Raw genomic sequence first — 13,484 nt, forward strand, 5'->3', positions numbered from 1 at the left:
GCAACTTGCTAATGACATGCTAGTAACTTGTTAATCATGCTAGAAACATGCTAGCAATGTACTAATTGTGATAAAAACATGTTAGAAACGTGCTAGCAACTTGTTAATGCTAGAAACATGTTAGCAAATTGCTAATCATGTTAGAAACATGCTAATGACATGCTAAACATGCTAGTAACTTGTCAGTCATGCTAATTACATGTAAATAACGTGCTAACCATGCTAGAAACATGCTAGCAACTTGCTAATGACATGCTAGTAACTTGTTAATCATGCTAGAAACATGCTAGCAATGTACTAATCGTGATAAAAACATGTTAGAAACATGCTAGCAACTTGTTAATGCTAGAAACATGTTAGCAAATTGCTAATCATGTTAGAAACATGCTAATGACATGGTAAACATGCTAGTAACTTGTCAGTCATGTTAATTACATGTAAATAACGTGCTAATCATGCTAGAAACATGCTAGCAACTTGCTAATGACATGCTAGTAACATGCTAGCAATGTACTAATCGTGATAAAAACATGTTAGAAACATGCTAATGACATGTTAAACATGCTAGTAACTTGTCAGTCATGCTAATTACATGTAAATAACGTGTTAACCATGCTAGAAACATGCTAGCAACTTGCTAATGACATGCTAGTAACTTGTTAATCATGCTAGAAACATGCTAGCAATGTACTAATCGTGATAAAAACATGTTAGAAACGTGCTAATGACATGCTAAACATGCTAGTAACTTGTCAGTCATGCTAATTACATGTAAATAACGTGCTAACCATGCTAGAAACATGCTAGCAACTTGCTAATGACATGCTAGTAACTTGTTAATCATGCTAGAAACATGCTAGCAATGTACTAATCGTGATAAAAACATGTTAGAAACGTGCTAGCAACTTGTTAATGCTAGAAACATGTTACCAAATTGCTAATCATGTTAGAAACATGCTAATGAAATGCTAAACATGCTAGTAACTTGTCAGTCATGCTAATTACATGTAAATAACGTGCTAATCATGCTAGAAACATGCTAGCAACTTGCTAATGACATGCTAGTAACTTGTTAATCATGCTAGAAACATGCTAGCAATGTACTAATCGTGATAAAAACATGTTAGAAACGTGCTAGCAACTTGCTAATGACATGCTAGTAACTTGCTAATCATGCTAGAAACATACTAAACATGTTAGAAAAATGTTAGAATCATGCTAACTACATTCTAACCATGCTAGCAACATGCTAATCATCTAATCTATCTATATTAAGCTCAAAGCTTTAAGCTTTTACAGCTGCTTTAAACTTTCAAGCTAGGCTTTCTCAAGCCAACCTAAACATTTTTTATCTAGTCTACAGTTGTGTTTTGACTTGTTCGTGTCTTGTTTATTGTGAAAGTGACTTGCATTGAAGCAAAGAAGGATTCCAAGTCATATTTTTGTAAATACTAGAAATTAGAAGCTGGGCTCAGTAAATAATCACCTAACAACCACACAAAAAAAAAAACGCTTAAATAACCATTGAACGCCATAGCCTGTGTTTAGTTCAGAAAATATAAAGCTAGTTTTGAATGCTAAGCTTTGTTTCTCTATATTTTTTTCCTGTTTAAGGGGAAAATAATGAATGTAGGCCTTCCTTGTTTTGAATCGGGAAGGTTTTAATCTTATTCGGCCAACAGAGGGAGCTCACACATCTCTTAAATGCGTGTCAGATTAGCTTTATTGCTGTCGGATAAATATACCGATGCTATAAGGAAACGTAATGCCCTATTTTTAAATCTCCGGTCATTTATTTAGTAGATATCGTGAGGAGGAGGAGATAAGAGCAGAAGCAAGGGCATCGCTGCCGTGTCTCATTGTTTTTTTTTTTGTTTTTTTTTGTAGTCATGACCCATTTTAGAGAGAAAAAGAAACACCTAGTCAACATTTCAGTAGTGCAGCCTCAAATGAGATACGACTTGTGTCAAAATAATATCCAAGTGTGCAATATAAAAGTCTATTAGAAGCCTGGAATAGTGTTTCTGTTGTCGCTGCTTTCTCTTTGAGTTTCTGTAAGTCTGAACTCTGCAGCACTTGAAGGCTTTGAAACGCATAGAATACAAACAATCTTAGAAATCATAGAAATATCAAAGGTTTTGTTATGCATTTTGTTTTTTCTAGTTATGCTTATCAGCTAGAAATGTCTGTTTGTAATTAAAATATTTAATAATAATAAAAACTTTATCCTTTAATCATGATCAACTGGAAAAGTCATGGAAACTTGTTGACAAAAAACAGGCACAGAAACAATTTTCACTCAGAAATTGCTTTCAGAAAGTACTTTCTTGTACACCTCGAAAAATATTTGTGTAGTGCTTGAGAAGATCTTTCAGATATCTGTTATGTAATACATCTAATAATACATTTCAGAAGCAATGCACTTGATTTTATTTTAAACACCACCCTTGCTGTTCCCTCTCCTTCATCATTAATTACACACATCGTCTAAGAAGCTACAGATCCCTGACCTTTTTTTTCCACCAATGAGCACTTGGAAAAACAAGCCTGGAGCCCACTGTCACATCCTTTTACGCTCTGAACGAAATACATCTTCACTGATTGGCTTTGAGGCTGATTGTAGTTGAATGTTTTGTGCGTTCGGACCTAATGACCAACAATTATGACTCACCTCTCATTTTCAGTCATCTGCGGTCGTCTGCGGCAGCTGGAAAGCTTTGTTCTTTGAAGTGTTAGGAATGTAAATGTGTGCAGTGTCACAGAAGAAGTGGCAAGGAAAGTCTAGTGACGGCACGGACCGCCCACAATCGCTTCGCTGACCTGCTCATTTATGTTGAACGCAAAAAAAAAATGTCAAAAGCTAACTGGAATCGACAGTTCGTTTCCTATCAACTCCAACAGATGCTTTGAAGTGAATGGGTGCCGTCAGAATGAGAGTCCAAACAGCCTATATAAACATCACAAGTATTCCACACCAGTCCAGTCCATCAATTAACATCTTCAGAAGCCAAATACTGCGTGTTTGTAAGAAACAAATCCATAATTAAAAAGTTTTTAACTTCCAACCAATGCTTCCAGCTAAAATATGAGTCCATAATCTATAATCACGCTTCCTCCAGTGAAAAAGTTCATCTTTTGTTGTCTTTCCCATCAAAATCCAGCCACATATTTGTTTAGAGCTGTTTTGGCTTGTAAACGGTGCTTGATCGACACTAACGGATGCTCTGGAGTGAATGGGTGCCGTCAGAATGAGAGTCCAAACGGCTGATAAAAACATCATTATAATCCACAAGTAATCCACTCCAGTCCAGTCCATCAGTTAACATCTTGAGAAGACAAAAGCAGCGTGTTTGTAAGAAACAAATCCATCATTAAAACATTTTTAACTTCCAACCATTGCTTTCGGCTAAAATATGAGTCCATAATCTGTAATAACGCTTCCTCCGGTGAAAAAGTTAATCTCCTGTTGTTTTTGGCTGATAAAAACATTACAATAATTCACAAGTAATCCAGTCCAGTTCATCAGTTAACATCTTGAAAAGCCAAAAGCTGTTTGTTTGTTTGTAAGAAACAAATCCATCATTAAGACGTTTTTAACTAAATTGCAAGTCCATATTCCATAATGACACTTTCTCCAATAAATCCATCTCCTGTTGTCTTTTCCATCAAAATCCAGCCACATATTGGTTTAGAGCTGTTCTGAACTGTTTTGGCTTGTAAACGGTGCTTGATTGACACCAACGGATGCTCTGGAGTGAATGGGTGCCGTCAGAATGAGAGTCCAGACAGTTTATATAAACATCACAATAATCCACAAGTAATCCACACCACTCCAGTCCATCAGTTAACATCTTGAGAAGACAAACGCTGCAAGTTTGTGACAAACAAATCCATCAAGACGTTTTTAACTAAAATATGAGTCTATAATCCATAATGACGCTCCCTTTGATGAAAAAGTCCATCTCCTGTTGACTTTCCCATCAAAACCCAGAGCTGTTTTGAACTGCTTTGGCTTGTAAACGGTGCTTGACTGACACCAACGGATGCTCTGGAGTGAATGGGTGCCGTCAGAATGAGAGTCCAAACAGTTTATATAAACATCACAATAATCCACAAGTAATCCACACCACTGCAGTCCATCAGTTAACATTTTGAGAAGCCAAAAGCTGCGTGTTTGTAAGAAACATCCATAATTAAAAAGTTTTTAACTTCTAACCGTTGCTTTCGACTAAAATATGAGTCCATAATCTATAATAACGCTTCCTCCAGTGAAAAAGTTCATGTTTTGTTGTCTTTCCCATCAAAATCCAGCCACATATTTGTTTAGAGCTATTATGAACTGTTTTGGCTTGTAAACAATGCTTGATCAACACCAACGGATGCTCTGGAGTGAATGGGTGCCGTCAGAATGAGAGTCCAAACGGCTGATAAAAACATCAGTATAATCCACAAGTAATCCACACCACTCCAGTCCATCAGTTAACATCTTGAGAAGACAAAAGCTGTGTGTTTGTACAGTAAGAAACAAATCCATCATTAAGACGTTTTTAACTAAAATGCGAGTCCATAATCCATAGTGACACTTTCTCCAATAAATCCATCTCCTGTTTTCTTTTCCATCAAAATCCAGCCACATATTGGTTTAGAGCTGTTCTGAACTGTTTTGGCTTGTAAACGGTGCTTGACTGACACCAACGGATGCTCTGGAGTGAATGGGTGCCGTCAGAATGAGAGTCCAAACAGTTTATTTAAACATCACAATAATCCATAATAAGTAATCCACAAACATATTTTTTTATAGATTGTCTGGACTGTTTTGGCTGGTAAATGGTGCTTGATCGACACCAACAGATGCACTGTAGTGAATGGGTGCCGTCAGAATGAGAGTCCAAACGGCTGATAAAAGCATCACAGTAATCCACACCACTCCAGTCCATCAGTTAACATCTTGAGAAGACAAAAGTTGCATGTTTGTAAGATACAAATCCATCATTAAAACATTTTTAACTTCCAACCATTGCTTCCGGACAAAATATGAATCCATAATCTATAATAACGCTTCCCTCCGGTGAAAAAGTTCATCTCTTGTTGTCTTTCCCATCAAAATCCACCCACATTTTTGTTTAGAGATTGTCTGGACTGTTTTGGCTTGTAAACGGTGCTTGATCTGTGCAGATTTCTCTCCTGATTGCATCCCAGCCTGTTGATATGGACTCATATTTTAGTTAAAAACGTCTTAATGATGGATTTGTTTCTTACAAATACACAGCTTTTGTCTTCTCAAGATGTTAATTGATGGACTGGAGTGGTGTAGATTACTTGTGTATTATTATTGTTATGTTTGGACGCTCATTCTGACGGCACCCATTCACTGCAGAGGATTCACTGGTGTGCAAGTGATGCAATGCGACATTTCTCTAAATCAGATGCAGAAACAAACTCATTTACATCTTGGCTCTTCATCTACAAGATTTGATGCCAATAATCTGACTCTAAAATGAAAATATGCTGAAAATTTACCCTCAGGCCATTTTTGTTTGAGGGAGTAAATAACAAGTAAACAAGCATGTCATGTTTGTGCAATACCTAGGACTTTTAATACTTGCAAATAGGAAAAAATGTTAATACGCATTATTTTCTATTTTTCAGTACAACCATTTGCAGACACGACCTTGCTATTATTTTCATTTTTTCCCATGGCAAAGGACAAAAACTGAATGCATGCATTTGCTGGCTCGCACAGTTTCATGTCCTTGGATGCAATTCATGCCTTTGTTGTTGTTTTTCTCCTCTCGGTGCTCAGTCCCTCTGCTCTCCAGATTTGGAGATGCCTCTAATTGCTTTCTCATTGTGAGTAAGAACAAGATGCTTTTCATGTGAGGACCGACACGAGTGTCAGATTCGGTAGCGTCAGGCTGTCTTCCACCTCCGCGCTCAGACCAAGACACGAGTTAATTCCCGTGAAGGCATGACCGCTGTGTGTTCTGTTGACTTTGACAAATATAAGGTTGTAAACAGAGACTGCCAGTCTCTTTATCACTGAACCGTTTTGTTTATCTATCTACAGTCGAAGTCAAAAGTGATAATTATTTTATGGAAATAAGAGGGATCATGCAAAATGGGTGTTATTTTTTATTTAGTACTGACCTGAATAAGATATTTCACATAAAAGACATTTACGAATAATAGTTGAATTTATAAAAATGACCCAGATCATACACTTTAATACTGTGTTGTTGCCTGAATGATCCACAGCTGTGTTTTTGTTCAGTGATAGTTGTTCATGAGTCCCTTGTTTGTCCTGAACAGTTAAACTGTCTGCTGTTCTTCAGAAAAATCCTTCAGGTCCCACAAATTCTTTGGTTTTCCGGCATTTTTGTGTCTTTGAACCCTTTCCAACAATGACTGTATGATTTAGAGATCCATCTTTTCACACTGAGGACAACTGAGGGACTCATATGCAACTATTACAGAAGGTTCAAACACTCACTGATTCTTCAAAAGGAAACACAATGCATTAAGAGCCAGGGGTGAAAACTTTTGAACAAAATAAAGATGTGTAAACTTTTCTTATTTTGCCTCAATATATATTCTATTTCATTTAGTACTGCCCTTCAGAAGCTACAGAAGTTTCCCAGAAGACAAAATAAGTTGCATTTAACCTGATACTCAAATTCCATTCGTATTTATAATGTATTGCCCACATATTTTTATTCATAAAAAATACATTATAAATACGCTTTGTATACATTTAAGATATATTATTCTTATATTTTAAATAATAAGTGTTTTTTTTATTAATACAAATATGTGGGCAATACATTATAAATACGCTTTGTATATATTTATTTTATATTATTCATATATTTTAAATAATAAATAAGTGTATTTTTTTATGTACAATTAGTATATTTAAAGGTTTAGGAAATGTTTCAATTGTATTAAAAGTGGTAGCAAAATACTTTTTGGAAATGCTGAGATCGTATGCTAAAAGCACATTTTAGTTCATCTTCATCTTCACTTAGATGATCTTAAGTTTATCTTGAGAAGTACTAAAGAGTAACTTTTAGTCTATTAAGTTCAAAATTAGTGCGTGAAAAGACAGCACTTTAAGTACATTAGGGAAGTGCACTAAGTGTGCTTAAATTGTATTTTAGTGCACTTTTTTTCACCTGGGAATGCATTAACAGCTGGGGGTGAAAACTTTTGAACAGAATGAAGATGTGTACATTTGTCTTATTTTGCCTAAATATATATATTTTTTTTTCATTTAGTACTGCCCTTCAGAAGCTACAGAAGTTTTACAGAAGACAAAATAAGTTACATTTACCCTGATACTCAAATTCCACTCTTAATGCATTGTGTTTCCTTCTGGAGCATCAGTGAGTGTTTGAACCTTCTGTAATAGTTGCATATGAGTCCCTCAGTTGTCCTCAGTGTGAAAAGATGGATCTCAAAATCATACAGTCATTGTTGGAAAGGGTTCAAATACACAAAAATGCTGGAAAACCAAAGAATTTGTGGTTCCTGAAGGATTTTTCTGAAGAACAGCAGGCAGTTTAACTGTTCAGGACAAACAAGGGACTCATAAACAACTATCACTGAACAAAAAACACAGCTGTGGATCATTCAGGTAACAACACAGTAAGAACTTTTGAATATTTTCTCTTGTGGACTATATGTATATATCTTTTATGTGAAATATCTTATTCAGGTCAGTACTAAATAAAAAAAAACATGCATTTTGTATGATCCCTCTTATTTTGGTAAAGTAATAAAAAAAATAGAAATTATTATTTGAATAAGAGTAGATGCAAAAAGTTAAACTATGCCACGAAATCTGACCTGTTTAATTTATGTATGGCTAACAAATACGCATTACGTTAAGTTTATTCGTTTATTTTGGTTAAATTGTGCAATCCAAATGCAATTCAGACACACAAATCCTAAACATTACATTTTACACTCACGTTATGTTCTGTTTTGGGTCATTGTGCACTTAATTCCCTGTGAAATAGCCAAACTGCTGACTGCTATTTGGATTTGGTGGCTTTTTTAAAAATACGGGAGCGGTTTATTTAAATGTCGTGCCTTAGTCTTGCAAAAACGTCAAAAAAAACAGAGACAGAGATTGCTGTTGATGCTGCACAGATGTGAAGGACCGCAGATGGTTCAGCAGCACAAACGGCTGATACTCGAGGGACTGAAAGTGAAAAATATATATATATTTATTTATATATACACTCACACGTTTATATAAAACAGCCCACACAAGTGAGATCTCTGCGCTTTCTCCGGTGAGATTCGCTCTCTAACAAATCTTAGAAGTTGACACCGGTTAAGATTCGCAAGTAAACACTGCTGCGTTTCCATGTTTCTCCAAAGCTATGTTAATCGCATGATTCCTCCAGAAGAAAGAGCATAATACAATATAATATATATTCTTCCATCCATAGCGAGAAAACTTTCTACACTAAATAAACAGTAAGATGTACACCAGCCAATTTAGGATTATAAACGATGCCAATAATTGCAACAACTTGGCTCATTGATAAAAGTGTTATTTTTTCCTTGTATCACTTCCAAAATCTCCTGACCGCCAACATTTGTAATGAATTTTGAGTACATACTGTCTAAATGCTCATTTCATTTTGGCAATTATTTGTTTAATGATGTATATATTGCATTAGCAGCTCTACTGGTCTAGATTAAATCCTTTGCTAAAAGACTTTTTATACTCATCTAGTCAAATCAGAATCTCATGCATGGGGGAAATGGCATTTTTTCTTCTTATCATCAATGCTTTATGAGGCTTCCTGGAAACAAAATCATGTTTACAAGGTAGAAAGTTGATACGACAAGCGCTTTGAAGAGAACAAGTTACCGGGGTAGCGATGTGAAACCTTTGAAAGGTTTCTGAAAGCTGTTTCTGCTCACCAAAGCTGCGTTTATTTTTTTAAAAATAGAGTAAAAATTGTAAAATATTATTAGAATTTAAAACAACTCTTTTTATGTGAATGCAAGTTAAAACATAATTTATTCCTGTGATGCAATGCTGAATTTTCAGCATCATTACTCCAGTCTCCAATGTCACATGATCCATTTACTGATATTTTGAGGGGGTTTCTCTACAAACAATTTTTGGAGACTTTTTTTTCCCATTGCAGTCTATTATTGCACTCTAATCTCTTTCAGATAAACCCGCCCCCGAAAAGCACATAAAAACAAAATGAACTAGTGCCTCTAGATATCGCCATAAGCATTAAAAAATCCATATCAGTCATCCACTATGAAAAAGCCTCATACTCTGAGACTCTAGTCAAATCACAATCCCACGCAGGGAAATGGCGTATTCCATGCTGTGCACAATCATATGACTGTGTGATGTGAATACGAAGCAGTTTCTGTATCAGTTGCATCTGTTTAATATGATGGACAGAAAATAGAAATGCCTTTTAATTACAGATGCATCAGAGATATTCAGTATAGCATTTACTCACCCTCAGGCCTTCCAAGATGTAGATGAGTTTGCTTCTTCATCAGATTTGGAGAAATGTAGCATTACATCACTTGCTCACCAATGGATGTGAATGGGTGCCGTCAGAATGAGGGTCCAAACTGAGCAAAAACATCACAATAATCCACAAGTAATCCAGTCCATCAGTTAACATCTTGAGAAGCCAAAAGCTTGCAAATCCATCATTAAGACGCTTTTAACTTCAAACCATTGCTTCCGGCTAAAATATGAGTGCAGAATCCATAATAACGCTTCCTCTAGTGAAGAAGTCTATCTCCTGTTGTCTCTCACATCAAAATCCAGCCACATATTTGTTTAGAGACTGTTTTGGCTTGTAAACTGTGCTTGATCTGTGCAGATTTCTCTCCTGATTCAGGCATTATTATGGATTATAGACTCATATTTTAGTTTAAAAAGTCCACAAGTAATTATTATTCTATTAACTCCATCTCTGCATGTTGTTGTGAGTTTGGGTTTATTGTAACGTTCATATGGGAATGCAATGTGCGCCATTTCATCAGATTTGTAAGGTAAATCATTAATAAACCTACGCAAACTCAGGAGAATATCAATACCCTTCTCATTTATGCATTGATTTCATAATAAAAGCCTAAAACCTTTGCACGTATTAATGTCCACATATTCATTAAAAGACAGTGGCTATAGCATTTCTGTTGATTAAGTGGACATTTGAATTTGTCGTTTTAAAGGCTATCGTTCACTTGCATCTATTTTTATTACCACAAAAAATAAAACTGTAAAACTCAATTAATTAGACTGGACTTAAATAAAACAGTATAGAAAAATTAAAACAGAAAAAAAGTAAATTTAGAAATAAAACAGATTTCATATGACTTAATAATACTTAATTAAGCCCTGTCTTTTTTACAGTTTTATTTTTACCAAATTTTGTGTTTTCTATTGCTTTTCTGGATTCAATTTTATGGTTTAAATAAATTTGAATAATCAAAAGCATCTCCACTTAATTTTTTTTTTTAAATGTTCTTAAGTAAAAAAAAAAAATTTCTGTAATTAATCGTTTAGATTATTGAATAATTATTCGTAAGATTAATCAATATAGAAATAGTCGATAGTGGCAGCTCTAATCCACACTCCAGTCCAAGTCCATCAATTAACGTCTTGAGAAGCCAAAAGCTGTGTGTTTGTAAGAAATAAATCATTAAGACATTTTATCTTCAAACTGTCGCTTCTGGCCAAAATGTCTATCTATAATCCAGAATAACACTTCCTCCAGTGATTTTTCTCTTGTAGTCTCTCACATATTTATTTAGAGCTGTTTAGGACTATTTTGATGTCTATGTAAACTGTGCTTGATCTGTGCAGATTTCTCTCCTGATTTGAAGCAAAAACTCGGCGCACATAAATGATAATAAGACAATCTGAAAATGCTGTTAAAGTCATTTTAGATGGAGTTAAAAGGGAATCTTAAAAACATCTGCAATCTTAAGAAATCAAACACCGTTTACAGTGCAAAACAGGTCTAAACAAATAATTTGGCTGGGTTTTGATGTGAGAGACAACAGGAGATGGACTTTTAGACTGGAAGAAGCGTTATTATGAATTATGAACTTTTAGTATTTTAGTTAAAAACCTCTTTATGATGTATTTGTTTCTTAAAAACACACCGCTTTTGTCTTCTTAAAATGTTAATTGATGCACTGGAGTGGTGTGGATTACTTGTGATGTCTTTATGAGCTGTTTGGACTCTCATTCTGACGGCACCCATTCACTCCAGAGGATCCATTGCTGTTTGATTATTGCTGTCACAATAATCCACACCACTCCAGTCCATCAGTTAACATCTTGAGAAGACAAGAGCTGCGTTTGTAAGACATGAAATCCAGCCACATATTTGTTTACAGCTGTTTTGGCTTGTAAACGGTGCTTGATCTGTACGTTAAGTTTTACGGACTTGGATTTAAGCTAGAAGCGAATGTTTAAAAGTTAAAAATGTCTTAATGCTGGATTTGTTTCTTACAAACACGCAGCTTTTGTCTTTTCAAGACGTTAATTGATGCACGGGAGTGGTGTGGATTACTTGTGCATTATTGTGATGTTTTATGAGCTGTTTGGACTCTCATTCTGACGGCACCCATTCACTCCAGAGGATCCATTGGTGAGCAAGTGCAAAAAAATGACACATTTCTCCAAATCTGATGAGTACATTTTCAGCAGATTTTCATTTTTTGCATGAACCACTCTTTTAAATCACGCTTGCAAACATCTAAACATATCACAGCAGGTGTATCTGTGCTGAAATATGATCTTTTCTCTTCACTAACTTCTTCATTTTCACCCGTTTGCTTTCTTTATCTGGTAATTACAGTGGATGTATGAAGGCAGTTCTCTTCAGATTCACAGCAAGTGTCATAAATAGGTGTCTTGTTTTATTATTTCACACATAAGCGATGCTTGAAAAAACATGGTAGTGCGATGTTTCTTTAAAAATAAATGACACTTTTGCTGTCTACCGCAGGGTGTTTGTATATGCAAAACATGAATAATTTAAAGCTTTAATTACATTTATATCAACTTGAATGAACAAAATATGTAATTTTAAACACTGCAAAAAATGCTTTACTTAGATTTTGTTGTCTTGTTTCCAGCCAAAATATCTAAACATTCTTAAATCAAGAAGGATTTTCTAGACAAGTAAATATTATTTTCTTGTTTTCAGAAAAAAACAAGTCAAAATGAGGTGAGTTTTTGTTTAAACTCTTAAAAATAAAGGTTCTTGATTGGCATCAATGGTTCCATGAAGAACCTTGAACATCCATTTCTTCAAAACGGTTCTTTTAGGAACTGTTCACTGAAAGGTTCTTTGTGGAACCAAAAATGGTTCTTCTATGGCATCACTGCCAAAACACACTTTTGGAACCTTTATTTTTAAGAACAAAATAACCTGCCAATAGGGTAAGCAAAAATAATCTTATTTTAAAAAATTATATATATATTTTCTTACCCCATTATTTTGCTTGTTTCAAGCAAAAACTCACTTAATTTTGACTTCTTGTTTTCAGAAAACGACTATACTTTTTACTCCTCTAGAAAATCCTTCTTGATTTAAGAATTTTTAGATATTTTGGTTGGAAACAAGTAGGAAAAGCATTTTTTTGCAGTGCAATATTTTAATGAAAGCACTCTCTGTGTCTAATGCAATGACACTGCGAAAAATGCTTTTCTTACTTATATTTGTGTCTTGTTTCCAGCCAAAATATCTAAAGAAAAGACAAGTCAAAATTAAGCAAGTTTTTGCTTAGAACAAGCAAAAAAAATCTAATTTCAAACAGAAAACAAGATTATTTTGCTTACCCCATTGGCAGATTATTTAGCTTGTTTCAAGCTAAAATACACTTAATTTTGACTTTTTTTTTTTTTTTGGAAAACAAGACAATACTTTTTACTCATCTAGAAAATCCTTTTTGATTTAAGAATTTTTAGATATTTTGGCTGGAAACAAGACAAAAAATGTAACTAAGAAAAGCATTTTTTGCAGTGTACTTATGGATGCCATTGCATTAAACACAGAGAGTGCTTTCATTAAAATATTACACTGCAAAAAAAATCTTTTTTTACTTGTTTCCAGCCAACATATCAAAAAAATTCTTAAATCAAGAAGGATTGACTAGACAAGTGAAGATTATTTTCTTGTTTTCAGAAAAGACAAGTCAAAATTAAGCGAGTTTTTGCTTAGAACAAGCAAAATAATCTGCCAATGGGGTAAGAAAAAAAAAAATCTAATTTCAAACAGAAAACAAGATTATTTTGCTTACTCCATTGGCAGATTTTTTTGCTTGTTTCAAGCTAAAATGCATTTAATTTTGACTTGTTTTCCAAAAAAAAAAAAAAAAAAAAAACAAGACAATACTTTTTACTTGTCTAGAAAATCCTTCTGGAATTAAGAATTTTTAGATATTTTTGCTGGAAACAAGACAAAAAATACAAG

Source organism: Garra rufa, chromosome 8, assembly GCF_049309525.1.
Source record: "Garra rufa chromosome 8, GarRuf1.0, whole genome shotgun sequence".
NCBI lineage: Eukaryota > Metazoa > Chordata > Actinopteri > Cypriniformes > Cyprinidae > Garra > Garra rufa.